General features: G+C 45.5%; 1 protein-coding gene across 3 annotated transcripts in view; it reads right to left on the bottom strand.

The window, feature by feature from the left end:
* Positions 1–14,168, bottom strand: part of PPEF1 (protein phosphatase with EF-hand domain 1) — a 108,802-nt gene extending 94,634 nt beyond the window's left edge. Inside the window, exons 1-4 of one of the 3 annotated variants that reach the window (XM_058714002.1) lie at positions 14,018–14,168; positions 13,235–13,476; positions 9,396–9,506; positions 7,417–7,503 (exon numbers count right to left, since the gene is read on the bottom strand). The gene's annotated coding sequence lies outside the window, so the exon portion shown is untranslated. Of the gene's footprint in view, positions 1–5,188; positions 5,290–7,416; positions 7,504–9,395; positions 9,507–13,234; positions 13,477–14,017 lie in introns of those variants that run through there. The other 2 variants (XM_058714001.1, XM_058714003.1) reach the window with 2 other exon arrangements.
* Between the last annotated feature and the right edge of the window lie 1,561 nt (positions 14,169–15,729).

Below are 15,729 nucleotides of genomic sequence, written 5' to 3'. Positions count from 1 at the left end.
GGAGGGGGGAATGGACTAAACGGGTAAGGGGCATTAAGGAATCTACTCCTGAAATCATTGTTGCACTATATGCTAACTAACTTGGATGTAAATTAAAAAAAAAATAAATAAACATGGTAAAAAAAAAACAAGAAAGAAAAGAAAGCACTCTAAACATTTACTCCTCACAAAAACATTGAGCTAAGTACATTATTACCCATTTACTGATATTCCATGTACCTGAAAAAAAAAAAACAAACCTGACCTATAGTAATAAACAATAAACAAAATTTTAAAGAGAAAAAAAATAAAATAAAATTACCTAGAATTTACACAAAGTGCAAGGAAGTCAAGCGACTTGCCTGATGTCATATAGACACCTTGGTCGTCAAACTCTTGGATATTACCATAGCCTGGGGAGCGTTTAAAGCTCCCACTGCGCGGACAGCACCACATTAAATGAGCATCTCTGGGGGGTTAAGAAATACTGATGCCTGGGTCCCAGCCCCAGAGGTTCTGATGTAATTGGTACCGGGTGGGATTGGGCATCAAGAGCCTTTTAAACTCCCCAGATGATTCTAATGTGCAGCCAAGTTTGATAGTCTTTAATAGAGACGATGTTTTAGCGAACCCATGACGACACCTGAGGATCATCACATTTTCCTCTAAATGCTTTGACTCCATCTGTTTGGAATAAAATTTTTCCAAAGGTCATGTCAATCTTATAAAGCCGTGGTTTCGGGCATCTTATTCTTTTCTCCTTTTTGAAACTGGAGTGCTATTTACCCATCACCTGCCTTCTCTCCATACTTAGAAATTTCTTTCAGGTTCTCTGCAGCACCTATGAGAACACATCTACGGGGGCCCTTCATCACCGTTTGAAGTAGTTCATCTCAGCCTGGTGACCTCCTCCATGTGCCTAGGTCAGTGCTCTCCAACGTAAGTATCATAAGACTCGCCAGGGGGAGGTTATTAAAAAATGAAGACCCAAGCTTTACCACCAATACTCAGATTTAAGGAGTCTGGCGGGCCTGGGAATCTGCAATTAAAGTGCAGCCTCCAGAGGCACCTGGGTGGCTCAGCCACTTAAGCGTCTGACTTCGGCTCAGGGCATCATCTCACAGTTCGTGTGTTCGAGCCCCACGTCGGGCTCTGTGCTGACAGCTCAGAGCCTGGGCCTGCTTCGGATTCCGAGTCTCCCTTTCTCTCTGCCCCAATCCTGCTTGCTCTCTCTCTCTCTCTCTCTCTCTCTCTCAAAAATGAAATAAACATCAAAAAAAAAAATTAAAGTGCAGCTTTCAGGGGACTGTGACACAGGCACTCCCAGGTCTCAGTTTGAGAAACACTGCTCTCCATATCTCCCTTGGGCTTCGCGTCCATCTTTACGGTATTTATTCTACTCCTTTTTGTGAATACATAAGAGTAGGGCATTGAGTAGGCAACACTGATGCAACGATAAGAAGTGAGATATTTCAATCTTGATTTTCTTTTTGCAGAAAAAACATAAAACAGTATCTCTCCAAAGGTATTTGGTTCTCAGCCACCCCTCAGTTCATGACGCCACAAACAAAATTCCATATAAAATTCACTAGAAGCTAAAGAGCACCAGACTCGAGTATGTTTCTGTCAGACTGTAAGATCCCACGGGTATCTTTCTTTCTACGTACTCCTCCTTGAACCTCTGGCACCTACACAGTGCCTTTCACACAGCAGGTGTTTGAGAAATGCTAAATGAATTAATGGAGATTTCTAAGTCAGACTCCTTTAAAAAAATGAATTGCTCAAAGTCATTATTGGTCTGTGATTTGCTGCAGATACATGCTATTCGAATATATAAAAGCCTTTTATTAAACCAGAAAATGGGTAGTACTTAGACATTCCTTTTTAAAGAAGGTTTTAAAATCATGATGGAGAAAAAACTGAGGATTGTTCTAGAATTCTTTGGTTATTAGGAAACAACCTGCTGTTCGAATTTTTACATTATTAAGTAACAATCACTAAGCGAATTATTCTCAAACTGTTTTTCTCCTTCAGGTAACAGGTAAAACAAACAAAAAAGCTCCTTTCAATGCTCACCAAAACAAGAGGTGGCTAAGGCCAGGTGCCACTTTTTACTCCCACACTCTGTCCAAGCTAGACTGCCATCATCCACTTAAAGGCAGAGAGGAAAACAAGTTTTTAAGCAGCGTAGGTACCTTTGAGGACATCTCTAGCTGGCTGTTAAGCTGACAAAAATGATTTGGGGATTTTCCATTATTTGAGAAAAATCTAAGTTTCTTCCATTTCTGGCCCTCTGTCAGCACTAGAAAAGCATTTAGTGTGCTAAAGAAGTCTCTGGAGAAATGATTCCCTCGGGCCTGAAAGGGGTCCTCTGGCTCAGGAGGTGGGGAGTTTCTGCAGGGTTCACAAAGACCCCGGAATGCCATAGTCAGTGACATGTACCACTGAAAAGGTAGATCTCGGCAAAAAAAAAAAAACCAGCTTGAAACCTTCCCAGAGCGGCTGCCCCTACCAATATCTATACGCCAAAGATGGTTTTAAAGCACAAACATGAAACAGTGACTCATCACTGGCGCTCACTTATAATCTGCGAAAGAAAAGGCTTCTAAGGCTTCTGCTAAAAGGCTTTTACTGTAAGTGGGGGCAGCCAGGGTAACTGAAGGGCAGAACTGTTTGAGGTCCGGCTCTCTTCATCCCACTTTTCACTTCCCAAGGTGAAAACACAAGAAAACAACAAGAGATGGCCCTCGGAGCCAACCTAACCTCGGCCATTAAGCACCCTCCAAGAGCTAGCCCGGCCTCCCCAAGTTGTTCTTATCCGTTCTGAACTTTATTGTATCACCAAGCGCATTCTTATTGGACTCCCACATCTCAGCTCAGCCACCTGGGCCTTGATTCTGCCTCTGGCCTTCTAGATTTGAATGGCGTGGTTACCCATGCTCAAAACTCAGCCTTTCTCAGAGATGCAGCCTTTTATGAGAAATTCCTACTCTGGTTCCGGCCCTGCGGAACCCAAACCCGGAAGCCATAGTCATTCAACCGGCACCACACCCCCAAGCCCAAAAAGTGGGAGTTCAGTTGGCAGGTCTAATTCTTCCCCCGGGTTCATTCTCTCCAGTATTCATCAAAGACAAGCGTTCTGTAGCCTGATGTCTGTGGCCTAAACATAACCAAGGGGCACAGAGTGGGGCAGAGGTGTCCTTGGCAGATGGCCCTAGAGAGGCCCCTTCCAGCCCAACCTGTGCAGTGGAACACTCTAGCGTTTCCTCGTGTCCAGGCTCTCGAATGAATAAGGGGCGGTCTGTGAGCCCAACCTGGTGAGTCTTCCTCGCTCTCATCAGATGAAAGGATAAGAAGAGGGAGCAAACTACACTGACCACCAGAAGGTGTCTGAAGGCATGTGGTACCGTATTGACAGGATGGGAAGCAAGGGGCAGCTTGGCCTGGTGCCAGGTTTTCCAAAATATGTCTGTGGGAGAGTAGTTCTCTGTGCTTTAGGATTCCGGGAATAAGACAAAAAAGGCCCCACAGTCAAGTAAGACAGATTTCCTGACTGCAGGATTCCTCACGTCCCAAACAGCCTCGCAGGGGACAGCTTTTGAAGAAAAGCATCTCAAGAGTATATACTGTTCCTAACTGCTTGTTCCTAACTACCTACTGATGGCTCAGTAGAGCCCGGGGCTTAGAAGTCACACAAACTGGCTGGCTCAGTCATAGGAGATGTGACTCTTTTTTTTTTAATGTTTATTTATTTATTTTGAAAGAGAGAGAGAGAGCCTGCGAGCAGGGGAGGGGCAGAGAGAGGGGGAGAGAGAATCTGAAGCAGGCTCCGTACTGTCAGTACAGAGCCCGACACGGGGCTGGATCTCACCAACCATGAGATCATGACCTGAGCGGAAATCCAGAGTCGGATTGTTAACCGACTGAGCCACCCAGGCGCCCTGTGCAGGCGACTCTTAATCTCAGGGTCATGAGTTCAAGCCCCACACCGGATGTGGAGCCTACTTTAAATAAATGAATGAATAAATGAATATTGACTTTTGTAAAAAAAAAGAAGAGGTCAAACAAACCAGAGTTTAAATTCTCAGCTAGTCATTAATTCCTCTACACCTCGCTTTTCTCATCACAGGAGTAATAATGCCTACCTTACAGGCTTGTACTGAGGAGCTCAGTGGTGGGGGGAAAAAAAAACAGTTTGAACAAAAAGCAATTCTTCTTAGCTGATGAGTCAGGAGGGGTCACGCACTGGTGGGTGCCCGCCCCGCTAGGAGTGCTGAAACGGGACTGTGTTTGCTCAAATCTCTTCCTTCAGAATGCTTGGTCTGGGACCTCCCAGAGACTAAAACCCTGGGGCGTCTGCTCCTTCTGGGGGTAACTGTAGAGTCATAAGAAATGGCCTTTTTTTCCCCCCCGCTGAGAGCACAAAGACCCGAAAGCATGCTATGCCGGTAATAATAACAATGTAGCGAAAATCACTACTATTTGCTAAGGACCGCTATTTACCCAGCACAGTGGGTGCTTTCTATTTCTATTATTCCAGTCAATCTTAACAGCAACTTTTAAGGTAGTATCATCACCCCCATATTACAGATGAAGAGCTGAGACGCAGAAATTAAATATTGTACTCCATGGCACAGCTGTGTAGGAGCAGCGCCGAAGACCCATTCTGTGTAATAATTAAAGAACAAAAGTGTCCACGAAAAGGTCGGCTACCCCTTGGTGGCAGATCAAATCCGATCAGTCTATGCAAGCACTAAATCACTCCGGAGAACTCTCGACCATCGCAAGGAATTCTGTTTCCCTTTCTTGCAGAGAGATACAAGAGGCCAAAGGGGCTCAGAAGATTTCTGAACACAAAGTTGTGGAGCGGGCTTCAGGGACTGCCCCCGCGAAGGGGCTGGAAGGGTTTCCCAAAGTATCTCTTCCCTCATTTCTCGTCCTCACCCGAGTGACCGCAGAGTTTTTCCAAATGTCGCGCTCATTTGAAATAGGCTGCGACCCTTCACATTGCAAAGTCAGCTGTACATCCTTTTAAGATGATGATAGCCGACTGGGAATCCGAATCTTTGAGAAAAATCATTCCGAGAAATTGCAAAGCAACAAACAAACTGTAAGGAGCGCATGTTTCCTGTCCTGTTGCTACCCAATATATGTTTATAATGTAGACTTTCGCTTGCTCAAAATACCCGAGAACAAACAAACATATTACCTCTTTCTTCCGCTTGGCCAATGCAGAGGTTTTTCCTCACCCTGGGTGTTTCAAGAGAAACACACACAAGAAAAAACCTTGTCTACGAGGGGTGCACTGGTCTGAAAGAGAAGAGGTACAATCCCAGCTCTCTCTGGAGCACCCTCCCCCCCCCAACACACGCGCACACACACGTGCAAGCACGCATGCATTCACACAATCTGCAACTCACATCTCTGCAGCTCTCTGCAGGGAGAACTCTTGCTGAAATAAATCAAGAAATAAACACACATGCGCACACACGAAGAAATAACTCAAACAGGCCACGGCTGCTTTGCCTTTCAGCCTGGAAGGCGAGCTCGAGTCAGAGAGCCCGGAGAGAGGCTGGGTTGGCCCGTGAGCCACAGCCATCTGCCCCAACCCTGCCCCGGAGGAGATAAAGGGAGAACACTCGAGTAATGGGCTGCGGTCACATGACTGCTTCCGAGGGGACCAGGCTCTGTACAGGCAGGACCAGGCCGCTGTTTGCATACATAATCTGCATCGATACAAAATACACAATGAATTTTAAAGAAGGGCAGAAAAGCATTCAGTGGCTCTTTAGGATAACTGAGGATGACTTTTAGGCAACATTACCGTAACCCGGGTATGACCGAGAGAAGTGGAAACACTAAACATTCCTCCTTAGGGCTCGAAAAGGCACGGGCTTAAGGGAGCGGCCTTGGCTGCTGTGCTGCAAATGCATTTACATGACAGTTTTATTCCTCTAGCTATTCTATTAGCTGCTTGACGGAGAACCTATCTGTGAAAGAGAGCTTCGCCTCCCTTCATCAGCAGAAAGGAAATTGAAAGTTGACCTGTCATTTTGCTGAGCTCGCTGAGGAGGGGGGGGGGAGGAAGACCCATTTGAAGAAGCAGGTGCCCATATCAGTACCGGCTGCCACCAGCCACAGTTCTGTCGGCTTTCGAGGCAATGCAGCGGATTCTGGCTCCCAGACTCTCATACTGACGGCAGCTGCACCCACAGCAATTTTCCTCCCAAATTCTGCCTGGCTGGTTACACGGCATATGCTCTTGAGCTTCCCAGCCTTGGGCACTGCAAGCTAGGATTTAAAGGACTCTGGCCAAGATCATATCATAACCCCACCCAAGCTGCTCTTTAGCCAATTCCTCTCTGCGATCGAGAGCCATAGGAGATCCAGTAAAGTGGTTACCTAAGCTTGCTATTTAATCTAATGGAGTCACTTTAAAAATCACTGGAAAGGCAGCTCTGGGCGTCTGCACTCCTATTAGCCTATTAAATATTATCAGAGGGCCTCATTATGAGGCAATACAACCATACAGGTTTCCATGGTAGGGACTCCAAGACTAAGACCTAATGAGGCTGCCATACACAGTATAAATGACAGCGTAATTACCCAGGCTCTCAAAAGATAGTGGACAAAGTCGCTCTACGGCCACTGTGTTTCCGGCCAAATGCCTATTCAATCCACGGTGATTAAACGATGGCTGTGTCTAGATACGGTTGTTCAAATGTCACCCCTTCTATGTGAAGCCTTTCCTAAATCACCAAAGGGGAGTTAGGCAGTCTTTTCTTCTGGTTCCACAAGCTCTGTGCGTGCCCACTTACAGAGCTTCCCAAAGTGCGCTACAATTTGTCCTTTTACATGCGAAATCCTGAAAGGGAGGGATCCATGTCATTCCTCTTGGCATTCCCAGCCCCAAATGCCTAAGAGGTACTCACCAGATATTTGTCTAATCGCAGAAAGAGAGGAAAGGAGGGAAAGAACTCGTGGTGTAGGTGGCTATTTTAACGGCCGGCCCCTGGACCATGAATTGCATTGGCGGTAGCCTTTGTGTGATCTGTCTGAAACTCAGAATTTGCTTAAAATGAAGAATTTCACCCTATTTTCCCACTGTACAAAGAATGCCAAAATGGGACTCGGAGCACCACAAAGAATCTTATAGCCAGCCAGCCTCCACTGTTGAACGAATCAGCACTGACATAGGTGAACAGTAATGATAATAACGTGTATTGAGCATGTGTACTAGGTTCTAGGCACTTGTTAATTTGACATGTGTTAATCTTATTTAATCCACACACCATCCTATTATCCCTGTTACGCTTTAGGAGCTCTAGCCCGAAGTCAAACAGCAAATGAGTGGCAGAGCTGGGATTTGAACCCAGGCACTTTGATTCTGGAACTCCTGCTTATGATATCCTTACTCTATACTGCCTCGGTCAGCACCTTATGTGTTGGCAAAGTGAAGGTTCCAGCCTCTTCTCAGATGCTCTGTGACTTTCCTCCAGCTGAGCAGGGATGTGTTCTCCCGGCCTGAAAACAGAAAAAATAATCGGCAAAGTAATGCTAACAGTTTTAAACTCACTCGTTAACAGATTTGTACCCCTCACAGTCAAGGGCGATTTCTCTCTCAGTGGGCACATCATCCTATGAAAACAGCCAACAGGAAAGGTGAGGGTTCACTTCCCCCCTAGGAAAAGGTCAACTAAGATGGCCTGTGCTCTTCAAGTCAACACAGCGTCATCGAGCCACCCCTACGTGGCAGATACTGTGCTGAAGGATGGAGACGTAAATGGCGAACAAAATGGACATGATCAGGTGAGGCAAACACACAGGTGAATAAGTCATCAAAATAAAATCACAAATTACAATCTTTCTCTCATATCGAAATATAAACACCAGGCATCTAAAACAGTGCTAGGCACAAAACAGGTCTTCATTACACGAATAAATGAAAGCAAATCAGTATGATAGGATCTCTAGTAGGACAGCTGAGGGGCACAGAGAAAGAACCCCATCCCCAAGAGGGGGATAGAGGAAGGCTTTCTAAAAGAAGTGATGCTGGAGTGCCTGGCTGGCTCAGTCAGTAGAGTGTGTAACTCTTGATCTCAGGGTTGGGAGTTCAAGCCCCACGTGAGGCATAAAGTTCAGTTTAAAAATAAATACATAAAAGTAAAGAAAAATCAAAGAATGATGCCCGGCCCTCAGGCCCTAATGACCCAGCAGTCAACCAAGGAGAAAGGAGGTGAGGGAGAGAAGAGGCAGACAAGAGGGACGCGTATTCTTGCGCATGGGCGTATCTTACAGTACTTAACAAGGATGTGAAATGGGAGAGGGAAAACAAAAATCAGCACGAACGGAGTTCCGAACACGGCAAGTAGACTTACAAGCGGGTAGAGAAAAGTGCCCGTCTGCTATGACTGAACAATGGCAGCCTCTCCAGCTCTACAGGCTGGACTCCCCTCTTTCGTGGCTGTCTGTCCTTCCTTCCTCACTTCCCCATTTCCCTACTGGGTTTGCCTTCACCTCCCAAGTAGACGCAGTCTCACATGCTTGGCTCGCGGTCTGCCTCTGAGGGGACCCAAGCCAGGACATTCGTCTAGTCTATGGCGGCAGCAAGCTACAGAAAGAGAGGAACAGAGAGGGCTGATTACCTCACAAGGGAGAGACTGAGCGTTGCAGGCAAGGCTCCCCTACCTCGCAAGCCTCCTGACGTTGGCCACACTGCCATCTCCTACCAAGGAGAAGTAATGCTAATGGGCAGCTCCTCTTACTGGTCATGACACACACTGAGAATATGCTGGACTCGAGACAGAACAGCTGGGTTTGGGAAGAGACTGAGGAGGAAAAAAAAAAAAAACACCCGATGTGTGCAGATCTATCGGGTGGTGAGTACTTAAGGTGTCTGTCCACGCACGGCCCCTGATACAGCAACGCCCGATAGCACTCCTTTGGACGGTAGAAAGCAAAATACTGGAACTCACATTTTTACCTATTTTTAAACTCCTTTTGAATTTCCTGCTTTCACGTGTGTGTGGCAATGTAGACAATATACGAGTTCGGTAGTATCAGTTACAAATAAGTTAGTATGCCTGTATGAGGCGTCCAGTCTCAAAAAGCTTTTACTGTGACCGGTTCGTGATCAAAAACATTCAAAGAATCTTGATTTCGAGAGCCTACTTCCTTTTAGAGAGCAGGAAGGAACACCAAGCGATTTCACTTTTCAATAAAGAGAAAGGACTGAGCATATTTCCAGGGATGAATTTTGGGTATTGAAAAGCCACGTTAAGTAGGAGAAAAGAGAGGCCAGATTTGGCACGTCATCAGAAAGTCATTAAAAGAAATTAAAGGTGGGTTACAATTCACTATCCAGGGAAAGAAATTCCTAAAGGTCAGTGCTGGCCAGATGTATCTGTTGGGGTCACCTGGTCAGCAGCCACAATGACAGGCTGGAACAGCTGTCATTATGTGTTGAAGTTTACAAGTTCGGCTTTGAAAAGTCTCCATCTTGGGCACAAAAGTTGACCTTTCCACGGCTGTAATTTAACAAACAGAAGATTGGTAAGTATGAAAATTTAAATTTTGACCACTGCTTAACCTAACCCTAGCTTGGTCTGAGATAGCTTAAGTTGAAAACAAAAAACAGGGGTGCCTGGCTGGCTCAGTTGATGGAACATGCGACTCTTGATCTCGGGGTTGTGAGTTCGAGCCCCATTTTGGGTGTAGAGATTACTTAACAAAATAAAATCTTTAAAAAAACAAAACAAAACAAAAATAAACCTCTTTGAATTGACCCTGAATGTTCAGAAATCAAATCAAAAAGCTTCACGGAGAGTCGTGGTCTGGGCAGAATAAGGACACTCTCCCCACTCGACCTGTCTCTCCTGCAGAAGGAAGCTATAAAAAACCTGGGCAGAATCCACGGAGCAGCTGTTTGAGGACTGTGGCAGGCAGACCCAAGATGGCCCCCAATAATCCCCGCCTCCTGGTATTCACGCTCTTGTGTAATCCCTCTCCTTCCGTGTAAAGCTGGATCTAGTGACCGACTTCCAGTCAATAAAATACAGCAAAGGTGTTGGGTCATTGCTTCTGTGACTAGGTTATAAAAGATTGTGACTTTCTGTCTTGCTAGCAGACTCTCTCTATTGCCTTCACAACTTGCCCGCTTTTGAGGAGGTAAGCCGCCATGTTGGAGAGGCCTATGTGGCAGGACTGAAGGAAGTCTCTGACCAAAAGCCAGCAAGGAATGGAGGCCCTCAGTCGGACAGGCCTCAAGGAACTGAATTCTCCCAACAACCACTTGAGTTTGGAGGTGGACCCTTCTCCAGTTGAGCCTTACAACGACTGTAGCCTAGCCAACACCTTGATTACAACAGCTTGTGAGGACCCACGGAAGCCACGCCTGGATTCATAACCCACAGAAGCTGCGAGATCATAAGTGTGCACTTTAAGCTTCTAAAGTTTTTGGTAACTTGTTGCGTAGCAATGAACAAGTAACACAAGGACCCTGAAAAGTCAGCAGCAGAAGGAAGACTGAAGAAGATGATCAGAGTTTGAAGTACCACAAATTGGTACCATTTTTTCCCCCCGTGGTTCCCCTAGACTGGATTTGAGGAGGCAGAAATTCAAAGGACAGCCACTGCACACCCATTAGGAGAGTTAAAGACAATATAATAATACCCAGCACTGGTATGGAGGGTGTGGAGCAACGGAGACTCTCACGCTTTGCTGGTGAGAATGCAAAAGGGTACATTTACTCTGAAAAAGAGTCTGGTAGTTTCTTATGAACTTGAACACACTCTCACCTTATGACATCACAAGCCTACCCCCGGGCATTTACTTTAGAGAAATGAAAGCTTATATTCACACAAAAGGCCTGTACCAACAGGCTCATATCGTCCAATACTGAAAACAGCCCAAAGGTCCTTCAGGGGGTGAATGTATACACAAACCGTGGGGCAACTTAACAACTAAAAGGAGATTATCGACACGCACAACCTGGATGAGTCTCAAAGGCGTTATGTTGAGTAAAAGAAGCCGGCTTAAAAGACCACATACGTTGCTATGACATTCTCAGAAAGTCAAAACCACAGTGATGGAGAACTGCTCCGTGGTTGCCAGCGTTTCTGGGTGCGGGAGGGTGTGAGTACAAAGGGGTGGCAAGAGCCAGTTTGGGGAGGCAGTGTTCCGTATCCTGATTGGGGTGGCGGTTACACTAACCTATCCATGTGTCTGGATTCACAGAACTGTACGGGTCGATTTTACTGTACACGAATTTAAAATTTTTTAAAAAGCCTCAGAGTTGGCTCTGGTCTAGTGCCTTAGGGTCTGCAAGATATTAAAGTCCCCACGGACTGATTTTGCCAAGGGCCTCCCTAAATCACAGCCAGAAGCAGCGTCTTCCTACAATGAACCACGAGCACTAAGGAAAACGCTTGCTCTTCCCTCTGACTTCACTTGTAGCTCTCCACCCAGGGGCAAAACTCGAGAAACAGAGATCCCCGTGAGAAAACACAGCCCATCCATTCTCTATTCGACAGGTACTTCCCGAGCGTGTTCCAGCTACGAGGCAGGGATAAAAAAAAATGAATACATTCTGATCCATTTCCCTTCCAGGTTCACAATTGAATGAGGGACACGGGTCTGTCCACAAATAATTTCAAGACAGGAGGCACAGGTACAGAGATATGCCCACGTACCGCTGGAGTCTAGAAGGATATTAGTTCTGCCAGGGCAAGTGAGGAAATACTTCACAGAACGTGCAAGATGGGAAAAGGCAGTCCAGGGAACATGGGAGCGCGTTATATTTGAGTAGTGCTTCCTGAGACTAGGGGATAGGGGGTGTGCAAAGCTGAGGATGGGGAGGTAGGTTGGTGCCAATCCTAACAAGGAACTCAGGGTTTTATCATCGGTCAGGGATTACAATTTCGAATGCTTGCATGGGCTGGGGCAGATAATATAAATGAACAATACAACCTAGGTGGAAGTGATGGAACATTCTAGGGAGTTTTTTTGCCTAAATGAAGCAGCTGCTACTTACTGGTAGCTCCCTCTTAGGCTGCCATCCAGAAATCCTGGCCCAGCGCTGCGCGCTGTAATTTTTCGAGAGAAGCTGAACATATTTTTATGTAAAAATCTCCCTATTTTTAAATGTCACAATGGGTCTATTTCTGCAAATTTAAGATGCCATCGATTGTCAGGTACATCATTGTTTTATGTACCAATAAGAAAGAAAAAAGCCACCCATCAAACCATGACACCCCATCGATTTTAACACACATTCCAATCTCAGAGGTGCTAAAGTGTGAAAAACATGTACATCTCAGAATCAATGAAATGCAGTGATTCTCATCTTCTCAAAACACTGTACAGACTCCATGGATTCGGTGGGAGGCGGACAGACTGTAAACTCGGTTTAAGTGAAGGGAAGCCTGAGGGTAATCTGATCAGATTCCAGCTTCAGGAAGATCACTCTGAGGGGCCGATGATGATGAACTGGGGAAAAGCCAGCCACAGGAAGACCAAGGAGGAAGCTCCCGCAACACCCCAGGAGATGCTAAGGGCTGGATTAAAGCGGTGGCAGCGGGGATGGAGAGGAGGGGCCAAATGTGAAAGCTATTCCGGTAATAAATCCCACAGGTCCCAGCCTGGGTATGGGAAGTGAGGGAGGCAGAGGCATCAAGAATGATCCCGAGGTTTCGAGTCTGAAATCAGAGATGCATGAATCACTCCTTCAATATCTATTGGGTGTCTACCATACTCCAGGCATGACACTGAGTGCTGGGTAAAATGGTGGACAAGACAGACACGGTCCCTGCCCTCTTGTCACCTAGTCTGGTGGACAATGCCATCAACTGTGGGAGAGTATTAACGGGGACAAGGGCAGGACGCGAAGGGGAGGTGGAGAAAAATAACCAGTTCAATTGTCCCATCGGCAGCAGAAGCCTGGGTTTAGGGCCCAGGAAATAAATCAGGTCTGCAGATTTGCATTAAGAGGTCGTCAGGTTACAGATAACGACTGAAGCAATTAGAGGGGATAAAACAGCCAGGGAGAGCTTGTAGAGAAAGAAGGCAAGATGGGTAAAAGCAGAAGCCCGTTTAAAGGAAATGAGGAGGAGGGGGAGGGAACAAAGGAGACTAAAAAAGGAACGATCTGGAAAGGAAGAGGCCCAGGAGAGAGGGGTATCTGCAAACCAAGGGAGACGGGTATTATCATAGAAGCCAATATACTTTTATCTATCATTACTGAATAGAAGTAATTTACCTTGGCAATGTTCAATTCAGATCCTTCAGAGTTAGGGGTGTCTTGCACGAATGCCAAGTAGGCTTATCAGAACCGCTTCTTATTTAGAGTTGTGATATTTTTAAATATTGCCACAATCTGTTCCTTTAGCTTGTATGTGCTTGCGTTTTGCGTGTATCTCAGTTTGACATCTAGCATGAGTCAATGGCAGAGTAATGGTAATTTCTTACTTCTCCTTATTTTCCTTCTTCAGGAGCTATAATCTGCCATTCGAAGACAAAAATAAAACAAGAATATACATTTATGCAACTCCCTTTCATACCAAAGCGCTGGGAATTGGGCAAAACTGATCTAGGCACACAGCGGAGTCCCCTCGCAAGATCATCGTGAGGCTCGCGGCCCAGAGCTCTGTCACAGGTGAGCCTGGGATGTGGTAAGGTCCTCTGGTCCTCTGGTCCTCTGGAATTGTTCAGAAAGGTCCTTCGTTCCATTGGACAGGAAACAAGGCCCAAAGAGGTTGGGTGGCCTCCCCAACATTACAGTCTTACGATTTGGTGAATACTACTCCTCCTACATCAAGGTGACCCAATTCTACCCTATAAAGATAGCCCCAATATAAATTAAAGTATGTAAATTATATGAAAGTATGTAAAATATATATTAAAGTATGAAAACCTCCATACACAAAACATAAAGCCTACAAGAGTTGGCGAAATAAACAGAGGAAGGAGGTTAACTTTCAGCCACACGTTCCATGCCAACCCAGATTTCATTCGACTCATCTGCTCCATTAAGAGTTCTTACCCTTCTCTCCAAGTCCCGTCAGTTCTACACGGGTTCAAGGAAAACAGACTCCTAGATCTTCACTTTGTTGGCCACTGAATCTTTCAGCCTGACCTGCAGGCTCAGGACACAAGCCATTGTCACACTTAAAGGTCTTACTTAGAGAGAATTCCTCAGCCTCATCTGGAATTTTCCAGAGGTAGATTCTAGAATGACTCTTTAATAGGTTGTCCTGGCAACCCCACAATGTCAGATGCAAATATGACAGTACCTGCCAACAGAACATGAAGAACACAACCTGGATGAGAGGACCACTTCCTGTTTATTGGGAAGACGGCTTCCAGGTTCTTCGAGCTTTCTTTTTGCCACCATTTGCCTCGCTGTCAACCATTTTTGTGCTTATGAACACAGGAAACAAAGAACAGTTGGTTTCCTGGAGGCGCGCTGAATCTATTAGCTAAAACAAAGCCTGGGAAAGATCCATGGCTTTCTTTTCAAAACCCTTGCTACTGGGGCGTCTGGGTGGCTTAGCTGGTTGAGCGTCCGACTTCGGCTCAGGTCATGATCTCACGGCCCGTGAGTTCGAGCCTCACGTGGGGCTCTGTGCTGACAGCTCGGGAGCCTGGAGCCTGCTTCCGATTCTGTGTCCCCTTCGCTCTCTGCCCCTAGCCCACTCGCATTCTGTCTCTGTCTCTCTCAAAAATAAATAAACACTTTAAAAAATGTAAAAAAAACCCTTGCTACTATTGCCTGAGATGACCAAGTGCTCGTTGTGAAGCCTTTAGAAAAGTTTTTAGGGAATTGTCTTTAAGAGCACTTCTTTTTTTTTTTTTTTAATATTGAAAATCTTTTTTATTTTATTTACTTATTTTTTTAAAATATGAAATTTCTTGTCAAATTGGTTTCCATACAACACCCAGTGCTCATCCCGACGGGTGCCCTCCTCCATGCCCATCACCCACTTTTCCCTCCCTCCCACCCCCTCAACCCTCAGTTTATTCTGTTTTTAAGAGTCTCTTATGGTTTGCCTCCCTCCCTCTCTAACTTTTTGTTTCCTTCCCCTCCCCCATGATCTTCTGTCAAGTTTCTCAGGATCCACATAAGAGTGAAAACATACGGTCTCTGTCTTTCTCTGTAGGACTTATTTCACTTAGCATCACACTCTCCAGTTCTATCCACGTTGCTACAAAAGGCCAGATTTCATTCCTTCTCATTGCCACGTAGTATTCCATTGTGTATATAAACCACAATTCCTTTATCCATTCATCACTTGATGGACATTTAGGCTCTTTCCATAATTCGGCTATTGTTGAAAGTTAAGAGCACTTATTCCTGTCTTGGTATCATTCGTAGACTCATTCAATAAACATTTGTCGAGCACCTATGGTGTGCCAGGCACTGTTCTAAACCCTAGGGATATATCAGTTAACAGAACTGACAAGTCCCTTCCCTCGTGAAGTTTATAGCCTAGTGGGGGAAGTAAACATTAATTGAATAATCATAAAAATAAATGTGAAATTGCAAAGGAGAAGTACATGCATCATGAGAGTGAGTCAGGAGGTCAAGCAAACGCTTATCAGAGAAAGTAAGCTTTGAACTGACACCTAAAAGACAAATACTGATTAATGAGGTAAAGGTGTTGATAGGGGGAAGGAGTCAGGCATACACTTAAGACTAGTGACCTGGACTAAATAACTGAAGTCTATGATTTCGGAACTTTCAAAGGAGAATCT

The sequence above is a fragment of the Neofelis nebulosa genome, chromosome X (genome assembly GCF_028018385.1).
Source record: "Neofelis nebulosa isolate mNeoNeb1 chromosome X, mNeoNeb1.pri, whole genome shotgun sequence".
Taxonomy (NCBI): domain Eukaryota; kingdom Metazoa; phylum Chordata; class Mammalia; order Carnivora; family Felidae; genus Neofelis; species Neofelis nebulosa.
The sequence above is the reverse complement of the archived record's forward strand: the minus strand, read 5'-3'. Positions and strand labels throughout refer to the sequence as shown.